The sequence below is a fragment of the Nyctibius grandis genome, chromosome 2 (genome assembly GCF_013368605.1).
Source record: "Nyctibius grandis isolate bNycGra1 chromosome 2, bNycGra1.pri, whole genome shotgun sequence".
NCBI lineage: Eukaryota > Metazoa > Chordata > Aves > Nyctibiiformes > Nyctibiidae > Nyctibius > Nyctibius grandis.
The window spans coordinates 58,519,045-58,529,635 of NC_090659.1; the positions used below are offsets into that span (position 1 = coordinate 58,519,045).

The 10,591-nt window shown below is 43.5% G+C and overlaps 1 long non-coding RNA gene across 1 annotated transcript; it reads left to right on the plus strand.

The window, feature by feature from the left end:
• Positions 1-4,563: 4,563 nt before the first annotated feature.
• Positions 4,564-9,450, plus strand: LOC137660639 (uncharacterized). The gene is made up of 3 exons (XR_011047737.1): positions 4,564-4,736; positions 7,512-7,579; positions 9,188-9,450. It is a non-coding gene; the product is annotated as an uncharacterized lncRNA (long non-coding RNA).
• Positions 9,451-10,591: the final 1,141 nt, after the last annotated feature.

The window sequence follows — 10,591 nt, forward strand, 5'->3', positions numbered from 1 at the left end:
GGCAGGCGGCCCCGCCGCGCGAGGACAGCGCGCCCGCGGAGAGCTGCGCACCGCTCCGCGCTCCCCCGCACCGCACCGCGCCGCGCGGACCCGCACCCGCACCCGGAGGGGCGGCCGGCGGCTGCCCCCTAGCGGGCGGCCGGCGCCTCCGCGGGCGCGCAGCGGAGCGGCCGCGGCGGGAGGCAGCGCTGCCGGGAAGGAGCCGGCGGTCACCGAGGGCCGTGGGCTCCTCTTGAGGGAATGTTGCCGGGTCCCCCGGCTCCTCGTTGCCTCCTCGGCCTGCGAACAAGCCCCCACGGGCCTTCGGTGCTACTGACTTGATACCATCTCCCTCTGGGAGCTCGGGCAGCGCGTTCTTGGCCCGACTGATCCCATTTACGCGGTTGTCGCGTTTGCTCGCCGTTCCCCTGCGCGAGGAAGCCCATTACGCAGCCTCGGCCCAGCGGCCGGATCGCTGCCTCTCCCCGGCGCGCTGCGTCCTCGCCCCGGAGCCTGCAGCTCGCCATGTGCCTCCCCAGCGCTCCTCCCGCCAGCTCCCACCCAGATGGTCTGTGGCACCGGTTGGGAAGCCAGTGTAAATACCAAGAAGGACTGGGAAGGTGAACCTGAAACACAGCGGTGAAAGCATTCCCGTGCTTTTTGTTTCAGCAAGACCCATTCCTCAAGATTTTGCTTGGACAGGACCCTACATGCAATCAGTATTTTTTTGCTAAGACGTGGCACGGGCTCCCCAGGGCCCCTCTGTCGCCATCAGCCTCCCTGCAGCACACGTGCTGGAGAGGTGATGCTGCCGCAGCCCGCGCTCTCCCCCCTTCCCTCGTACCCCACCAAACCCCCTCGAGGGGCAAAACCGCCTTCAAGGCAGTGTTAGAAGGCTCATTGCCAACCCAAAACTCATCTCCCTGGTTCTGCTTCCAGCCTGGCTTGCCGTGTCCGCTGCCACTGCAGCCCAGGAGCAGCATCTCTGGAAGGTTCTCCTGGTCCAGAGTCCCTTCTTGAACCACGGGCCGGAAAGACAGAGGTGCCTTAGGGTTTGAGATGAGATAATCTAACATCAATGTTCAGTCTCCTCCTAATCCATAATAGAAGCAGATTTTCTTAAACTCTGACGCCTGCGGTGTGATCTCTTCCAAAATTTGTTAGCATTAACAGTTTGAAACTTTGTCTTTCATTTTGCTGCTTTCATATATATTTTGAGCAACAGCTTCCTACCTGATAGCTGGTTAGCTATGAAGAACACAACCATGGGTATTTTTTGCCATCGGAAAGCCGTGTGGATGGCCTACCTGGAGACCTTTGAAAGAAGCTTGCCACAGGTGGGGGAACCATTTCCAGCTCTTTAGGGGGAAAAAGTGGAAGTGCCTGAAAGATTTAGGACCACACCAATCTCTTCCTGGCTTCCTTCCTTGTTAGACTTTCCCCTACAAGGTATTTACCACAGACCACCCAAACTCTGCACTGCTCCCTTGTTTTATCCTTTCCTCCTGCGTGCCCCAGTCCTGAATGTCTATGCCACAAGCTCATAGGACGGTCGGAGATTTAGCATCTGCGCCACCCAGTGAGTGGAACCCATGCCATGGTGGGAGTTTGGAAGCAACACAAACAATGAAACATATAATTATTGCCAATCTGCACTCCTCCTTCTCCTTTGTTTCACAATTAAAGCTGTTCTGATTCTCTTCTGTCCTGACTTTCATCCTGCTTTTTCTTCTACATCATAAACTGATGATATCTTTATTTAAGCACTCATCATGATAATGTTTAAGCAATCTAAACTCTTTCTGAAGGCATCAAGAGGCATGATTTTAACCACCTTTTTCTGCAAAACATTTTAAATATATGCAAAGCTGAAAAAGCGATTTTGGTACTGACTCTCATGAATAAAGGATAGATATGGAGCACGTACGTAGGTTCAGGTAACCTCCAGGTCTTAAATCTCTTTACGTAAGCAAAGAGGTTTTTATATGTTGATATTTCTTTGAGTTTAATGATATCTGGATGCTTTTTTGAACGAGAGAAATAAATACTCTATGAAATACATCATCCAGCTTTGGCAGAGATCTAGTAGATTTAACAGCACATCATTTTCCATAAATAAAGATTAAGCTGTCAACAATTTATTTGGCCTTTCACAAACTTTTGTCATATTCTTACGAGAAGTTACTAAGGAAACCAGGTAGGCACAAGGTAGAAGGTAAATTTCTGCCACGGATTAGAAAGTGGTTGAAAGACAAAGCAGCAGGAATAAATTGCCAGTTTTCAGTTTGACCAAAAAGTTACCAGGAGAGATATCTGCTCTATTCTGCGCTATGCACTAACTGAAAGTCAACAAAAGGCAATTGTACTTCTGTGGGTTTTATTTAGTCTTTCAGCCTGAGCAACAGGTTTTAGAGGAGGGAGAGCAGGAGAGGAAGGAAATTGCAGGTAGAGAAAGCTGCTGTTTCATTTTAGACTCTCATTTGCCATTTTTCATTTTCAGCTGTTAATAGCTCATCTGCCTGCACCCAGAGCGGCAATGAGATGCTTTGGCCGGATACACGACTCTCTGCTTTCTCAGTGCCAAACCAAGGTCAGGATTTCAATGGGGAGGAGACTAATTAAATATCGGTCTGTCTTGAACAGAAATTGCCTTGCAGTCTGTAATTAGCTATATAGTAGTCATACTGGATCAATCACTGTGCTGGGATTCCCGTCCTGTATGTAATTATCTCTGTAGTTTTAGGCCAGGGAGGTTTACATCCCTCTGAGTAAAAACCTCACCCCAGCAAAGCAACGCTTCTGTATTAAACTCAGAGTTACATTTCCATGTCTAGTTAAGCCTACCTTTCAAAAGTACCTTGAGGCTTGTAGGGGAGCTAGTCTTTTGCAGTTACTGAAACCAGCTATCACAAGTTCAATATCACCAGCTCTCTTTGCTGTTGATTGACTGCCTGTCAGCTGAAGGTGTCAGTTAAAATCTATACGCCAAAGATGGTGTTGGTGAACTCAGGAATGCAGATCCATGAGCTGCGTGGTACTGGCACAGGTGACGATGGAGAAAAAAACACAACAGAGAACAAATTATTTCATTTATCTTCCAAGTTGCAAAGTATTTTAATAGGCAGATGCCAGATTTCTGGTCCTGAGAAGCCTGTCAATCAAGCATAAATAAATGAGTACCATAGAGAGTGCAGCTGAAGTGCTGGTGCAGAAACACAAATATGGGACTCTCAGAGCAGGTGTTTGACAAAGGGCCACAGCAGCGTGACACTCAGCACTGCAGGGCAGTGCAATGGGATGGCCAGGCAGGCGTGGGCCTCTCAAACAGGGTTCACAGTATGCAGCGTGCTGAATGCAGAAATGTCCAAGCCAGGCACAGAAAGAAAAAAGCAAAGGAAAAGGCACTTCTAAACCTCTTTCTTTCATGGGGGCTGCAGGCACCTGGGGGAAAGCAGGGATGCTGAGCGTGGTTAAGGCTTTTAGCTGGGAGAGAGAGATGCCCCAGAGCTCAAGTCCCTCATTTATTTCCACTGGACCATGATTTCATCTCTCTCAGGCCCCTAGCCCACTTGCTCTACTACTTCCTGGGCAAGTACCTTTAGGGTCTATTCAGAAGCAGAAATGCTGTCACCAAGTCTTTATTTTAAATCAATGCAGCCTATTGACACCATGCTCTGATTGAGCTCAGAGTCCGGGCTGCTGCCAGATCCTTCGCGATCTTAGTCTTAGCAGTCGAAATTTTTGTTAACGTCTGCTTCATTTGACGGGGCAACTAAGACAATTCTGTGTGTTATAAGCTTTATTGCAGTCATCGGTGCTTTTGTAGCTTTTACCCTGGCTATGATCTTTAGATGGAAATATCCGCAGAGTCCTCTGGCAAGTCTGCGAGAGCCCAAAATGTGGGCTTCCGTGTTCCCGAGAGCATCAATTCAACAGCTACGCTGCCTTTGTCTTCCAAGTGCGGTTCAGGATAATGGCATTGATCCGCTACATTTTTATACTTTCAGAAACCAATAATAAGCATCTCTGCTTTAGGCAGAGATGAATATAAAACGATGGATGGCCCTTGCCATGAAGGACTTAGTCTAAATCACAGATGATAGAAGATGAAGGATAGACCTGAGAAAGGAAGAAATGAAGAAGGACAATGGGCAGCAGCGCAGTCACACATAGGATGTCTCCACGGAAAGAAATCTATTTTAATGGCCATTTCAAAAGTTTTATTCACACTGAATGAGGACTGAGAAGTAAATAAAGGATAAGAATTAAATGGCCAGAAATCAAAATGGCTAAAATGACCGAAAATTGTTTGAATTCAAACAAAAAAGGAGCTGAGATTTTCAGATTTTTTTTTTTTTTAACACGTGCATACTGAATGAATAGCATTTGCCACATTTTGCCCTGTATTTTGTTAGCATGAGATGGAGTAAGTGCTTTTCTAACACTGCCGGCTGGGCAGAAGCAAATCAGTGGCTCTCCTGGGGAAGGTCTTGGGGGAGGGGAGCTGGCAGTGAGCCCCACCATTTCGGGCCAGCCACAGAGAAAGCTGTGTCCTTGCAAGCTGAAATATCAGATGCAGATCCCCAGCTGGTGGAAGTTGTCACAGCTCCCTTGAAGTTGATGAATCTGTGATATTTTTTAAACAGCAAGCTCTAAAACTTTTGCAAAGGGCTCTGATTACAGAGGACCGACATGACCATCCATAAAAAGCACAAACTGGATTCTAGGATGTATATGATGAAGAATTTTGGGCAAAGGTAAGCAAGAGTGTTGCAGAGTCATTAGTAAACCTCATTTGGAGTATAGCACAGAGACTTGGACACTCGTGTTCCAGAAAGATTAAATCACACTGAAACAGTCATTAGAAGACTGACAGTGATCTTATGGGAGCTTGGCTTGTTTGCCCTGGCGAAACAAAGCCTGAGAAAGGAGACAGGAGGGCTGTCTATAAATACATCAGTGGGTAAATATCACAGATAGGCAGGCAAGAAGCTATTTAAGCTTAAGGACAATGCTAGCACAAGAACAAATGGATATAAACAGGTCCTGAATAAATCCATGCTGGAAATCGGAAAAAGATACTTGATTCTTCTAGCCATAAAAATCTTCAATGCTGATAGGAAATAGTGGGGCAAATAACCCTACCGTTTTTAGAGGGGAGTATAATGAGTGGGTTAAAGTGATTATATGACTTGACTGCAGTAGCAGGGACTGGACTTCACCCAGGCTCTGTTCCTCAGCAAACTTTGCGTTATGCCTACCAGAGTCAAAGTGGGCCAAGCATTCATCGTGATGGATAAGATTTAGTGAGAGAAGTCAAATAAGCAGAACCACAGTCAAAGCCATTCTCTCACACAGAGTGAATGCTAATGAAACTCGTTCACCACCGCATGGAAAATTCACTTAGTAAACTAGGTTAATGAAAGAAAATCCTCTTCTCTGAGATACAGGCCCATTGGGTTGGCAGGTACACACAGTGACCCTTGCACGTATTTTGTAGAGTCCTTTTCTATTCATATTTTTCAATCCTATAAAAGTTTGCCACAGCTCTATGCCTGTTTTGTTTTTAAACATGCAGTCATTACCAGAGGGAAATAGCGTCCTGCTGCTGGTGTGAATAGCCTGTCTTCCACTGTACTCCAAAGTCCTTGGCACCAGACAGACAGTTTTCAAGACGCTTCTGAAGTATGGGAGGATGGAAAGGCAGCACATGGGATGGGAGAGGGGAGGAGAACACAAAGATGCTACAGGCTCTTGGTCAATGCATTGAGCAGGAGCAACAAAATGTACCACTTTCCCATCAGCATATTTATGATAGCATTTCCACACTTTGCTCAGGTAAAGAGGAAGAGTACTGAACAGCTAATTTGATGGAACTAATCAAATTAATGGCGAGGTTTGCAAGAGGATTCTTATGGTTGTACGAGTGGTCAATATACTGTGTGCGTTAGATAAAACTATAAAACTGGATCGGTCCCCATTCGCATGGGAAATCGGTGTTTCCCCGTGGCACAGCAAGTGTTACTATCTGCTGGGTCACCCTTGCTATTTTTTGGGTACTGACAGCAAGGCATGCTCAGGGGAGGGTTTCGGGAACTTGCTCCCTTTGGCAGCTAGCCAGAGCCCCAGCCTGGCACGCAGCAAGGCTCAGCGTAACATCTATCGGCTCCATCAAGCTTTCAAGTGCTCTCTGGACTATTTTTGCAGCACACCACGTGAGCTGATGGAGCTTTTATTTTTAGTCCTACAGTACGATTTGTTGACTGTGTCTGTTTCCTATGCAGTAGGTACTGAAGTGCCAAGGTGCTAGAAGCCTTCTAATGATCCATCAATAAATGTTACGGTCAATAAATGTTACAGTCAATAAATGTCACTGTCTGCCTTGCAGTTAGCATCTCCACCCTCCAGCCCATATTTATATTATATCCATTTAGGTTATAGACCTTTGTATCATCACTGCTTCACTTCAGATTTACTTCTGACACTCTCAGTCAGCAGTAAGATGTTCTCCTAGTGCTCCTTTTGAAAGAAAACAAATACTAAATAAACTCTTCTGGCACGAGCCCTGCTGAAGGCTTACCTAGCTTAGGGGAGCTTTACCTCCCCAGATTAAAGGGTTTGTACTGGTGCTGGGTACCCAGCAGGAGTGTGGAGGGCCAGCTGGGGAAGCTGCTCCCTGCCCCATCAGACAGGACACACACAGAGAGCAGCAGCTGAAATCCTGTGCTTCGATGCAGAATCTCCGGGCACCCCTGGCTGCTCTCTTTTTTGCTGACCAAAACTGCAGCCACCAGACGGAGATGGATTATGGCGATGGTTATTTGGCTCAGCCCTCTGCCTGTTTCTTTTTAAGACCTCAAAAAACTCCAGTCTTGCATATTTTTCCTTGGCCTTTATAGTTCTTCACTTTCAGTGGTTTTAATTTTGGCCCAAATCAAACTACAAAGTACACTCTGATAAATTAGTAGTCACTTGACAAGCAGCTTACCAAACAAAGTCTTCCAGAGGCCTTGAATCCTAAAGACCTGCAACTTTATAAAAGCCAAGGTGCACACACAGAGTCACACCCCAGCTCATTAGAAAGGAGAAATAAGAGAGTCACTGACACGCTGCATTTCCTAGAATTCCCAAGCTTAGGTGACATCATCATTTAACAAACAAACCGTCTACAAGGTCTGCCCTCATATGCCATATGCCATATTTTCCTATGCCATATTCTCGTGGCATATTTCAGGTGTAATCCCACTGAAGTTATAACCCCATATAAAAATGCCCCTTTGTATATGGGCATTCATTACTCAGTGGCCTTGTGTTAAACATCATGTTTCCAACAAAGTAATGGGATATTCCTGCTTCTAGACACAGGAACTGTATTATAAAACACTGTAAGAACCCTAGGCTGAGGATTGGCTGAAATTTTTGTCTCCTTTTTCTTTGTCCGTGTTTCCTATAATCCCAATGGAGAGTTCCTGTATTAATGTAAAGTATATTTTGAAAGACAGCTCTGCAGTCATTGCTTCTCCATCTTTCAGCCAGTTTCCAGAAGGTGTATTCCAGCTCCTTATTAGATATAGCTACGAAAAGGAAAGACATTGCATAGGTAAGATAAAATCTCTTTTTAAATTGAGCAAAATAAATTTGTCAGTGTTTATCTTGGATTTTCTAGGGCACCCTCAAAGCACTTCAGATCTCTATGTATTTTCAGCATGTTACATGTAATGACTTGATGTGATGATATTTATAAGCCTGTATTACATTAATCAGTAATTGATATAATGGCTTAACACTATACCTAGTTAGTTTTCAACCTGGAGAGTGTTTGGTCCCATATCTATTAATAACCTCTATCTGATCAGTGAAACAGACCATGATAAAAGCTGTGCAAGAAAGCTTCCTTCTTTACTAATTGGACTAGACTTGGAAACCAGAGGCTTTCCTGGGAGCATTGCCTATTTTCCTCATAATTATTTGCATATTCAGTTGAACAGCAAAACAAGTCTATAATTGGGGGATTGGACTAGATGATCTTTCGAGGTCCCTTCCAATCCCTAACGTTCTGTGATTCTGTGTGATTCTGTGATAATTGTTCATTTCAGAAATGAAAAGCTTCTTATCATGTTTGCCAGTCAAAAAAATATGTGCAATTGCTACATCAATGGCAAATAGTACTAAATCAGTACTACCTGCACTAATTTAGGATTAGGAAGTGTATTAAACAATAACGTAAGAAGCAAAGGACGTTAAGGGAAGGAAACTAGCTGGAGACATTGTTTAATGTATCCTTGTTAGTACAAGGAAGAATTTTTCCACTGCTCAACATGTAAATTACGTTCCCTGTCTAATTGCACCAATCGAGGCAATCTGAGGTAGTTTAACATTCAGATCTGTTTTGTAACCGATTTATATTTGATGCGTAACTCACAACAGTATTGACATCATCTTTAAATTTAATAATATGGGTGGGGTCAGACCTAAATGTGAGCCTCTCACTTTGATGTCTGACTTACACAGAGATACTCAAATGCTGCTTGGCTGTGCTGCTGTGGATTGAATGTCACGGCGTAATGCCATTGGGAAGAAATAGCGCCACCAAAATAACTTGATCTAGCTATTTAACCTTCCAAATATATACTAGGAAATGAGACAAAGCCTGCAAAAAAAAAATGGTGGACTGGTGGTGAAAAAAAAAAATGCTGAAATTGAGTGTAGTCCTTGCGATTCAAACCCACATTGTTTTTCTCATCATTTTGTCCCATCCAACTCACAGGACTGTCTGGACCAGTATTGATTAGTTTAATATCATTACATTCCAGTATATACATTTGTGTCTACTGGCCAAGTACTTCTTGAAAATAGGGTTATTAAGTTAGTTGATATAGAAGTCAAACACCAAAGTCCATGCTCAAGCAAATTCTCACAAAGTAGCTACGAGTTTTACGTGAGAAAGTAGTGACGAAAAAATTCAAAGCCCACTTCTGGCTCTTTTTCTATCTTAAATTTCAGTGCAAAACAAAGGAAAATTACTGTTTTAAACATAAAGTATGAAATCTCATATTATCTTTTATTCAAAAGACAGCATTGCAGCAGACGAATTCCATCTGTGGCAACTTCTGCCTGCAACTTCTGTTGTCACGAATAAACGCTTCTATCAATCAAATTTGTACCTAAATAATATTTAAAAGGTAACACCCTATTTTCTTGAGTGCAGTTTCCCAGGCTGAGGAGTTGATCATAGAAACCTGTATAGAATGAGCAGACACACGGGGGACAGCCTTTCACCGGGACTACTCCATCTTTGATTTCAAGCCCAGACAACTCAACCGATATGGCACAGATGAAGTTGAGCCACCAGCAAGCAGATCTTTCACAAACGGGCTCCCCTGTGCCAGTTTCAATTTCTTGTTCTTGACATTAAAGCTGTTTAGAAGTTAACTTCAAACTTGGGTTGTTTTCAAACCAGCTAGGAGAAAAATGCCATCAGCCACTGTCATGCCTGTATGACTCAACTCCTTTTGCCCAAACCAAAATAAAAATAAGTCTTTTGAACATCTTTCGTACAGACATGAAATATTTCAAGAGAAAAGGCAAACATTGCTATTACCTGTCATTCATAACATTCTGAAATGGCAAATGAAAAGTCAGAGACACCACACACTGCTGCTATTTCCTTACAAGTGGAACTGGACTGTTGACCAGCTCCAGTAAGTGAGCACCCCTCCAAACCTGTGCTTAGCATCTGTCCAGGAAGGATGTTTCTCTGTTGCTATAGAAGACTGATCATACACCACCATACACCATTGCACTGTCCTGCCATGTAGAGACTGGATCCAGAGACTCAGCTAGGTACGGGGGAAGTGCAAAACAAAATACCAATACAGGAAGACTGTATGTTTTCTAGGCTCCTGGCCTCATTATGTTGAATACCAAGTTTCATTTTTCCCAAATTAAAAGTTGATGGAGAGAACTCCAAGGGGAACTTTACAAGGATTTTCCTTCCTTACTTTCTCCTCTTGATTTTAATGCATGAAGACATACTTCATGTCCAGGGAAAATTGTTCTGAATCTCTCCTCGATGTAAACAAAGGTTGGTCTTTATACAGAAGTTGCAACAAATTATTAATTTAACAAACACAACATTGTGTTTGGACCAGAGCTAAAAATTTTGCATACATAAAAAATAAGCAATGAAAATAATAAAGTAATGAATTCTGCAATTACTTGAGGTCTTTATCTATGCTCTTTCAGCTCATATCTGAATTTCTTCAAAGACTTAAGCCTTCGAAGACTTCAACTGGTGAGAATTATGAATCAAGCAGTCTGACACCATATATATTTTTTTAACCTTTACACGAAAACAGTCCGTAATGCATTTGACAAGCAATAGTAGCTACACAGTGACGCCACAATTTTTATTCAGTCTGTACGTATTTTAATTCATCTATTTTAATTCATGTATTTTATAAATACAGTGAGATCTTTGCCTAAACAACTATAAGAAGAGCAGATCTTCTGTAGTAGTAATGAAACATAATTAAATATTGGGTGACAAAGTTGGATAGTCTTATTCACATGGAAGAGGACTTTACTCCTCAAAAAGTACACAGCAGGACTA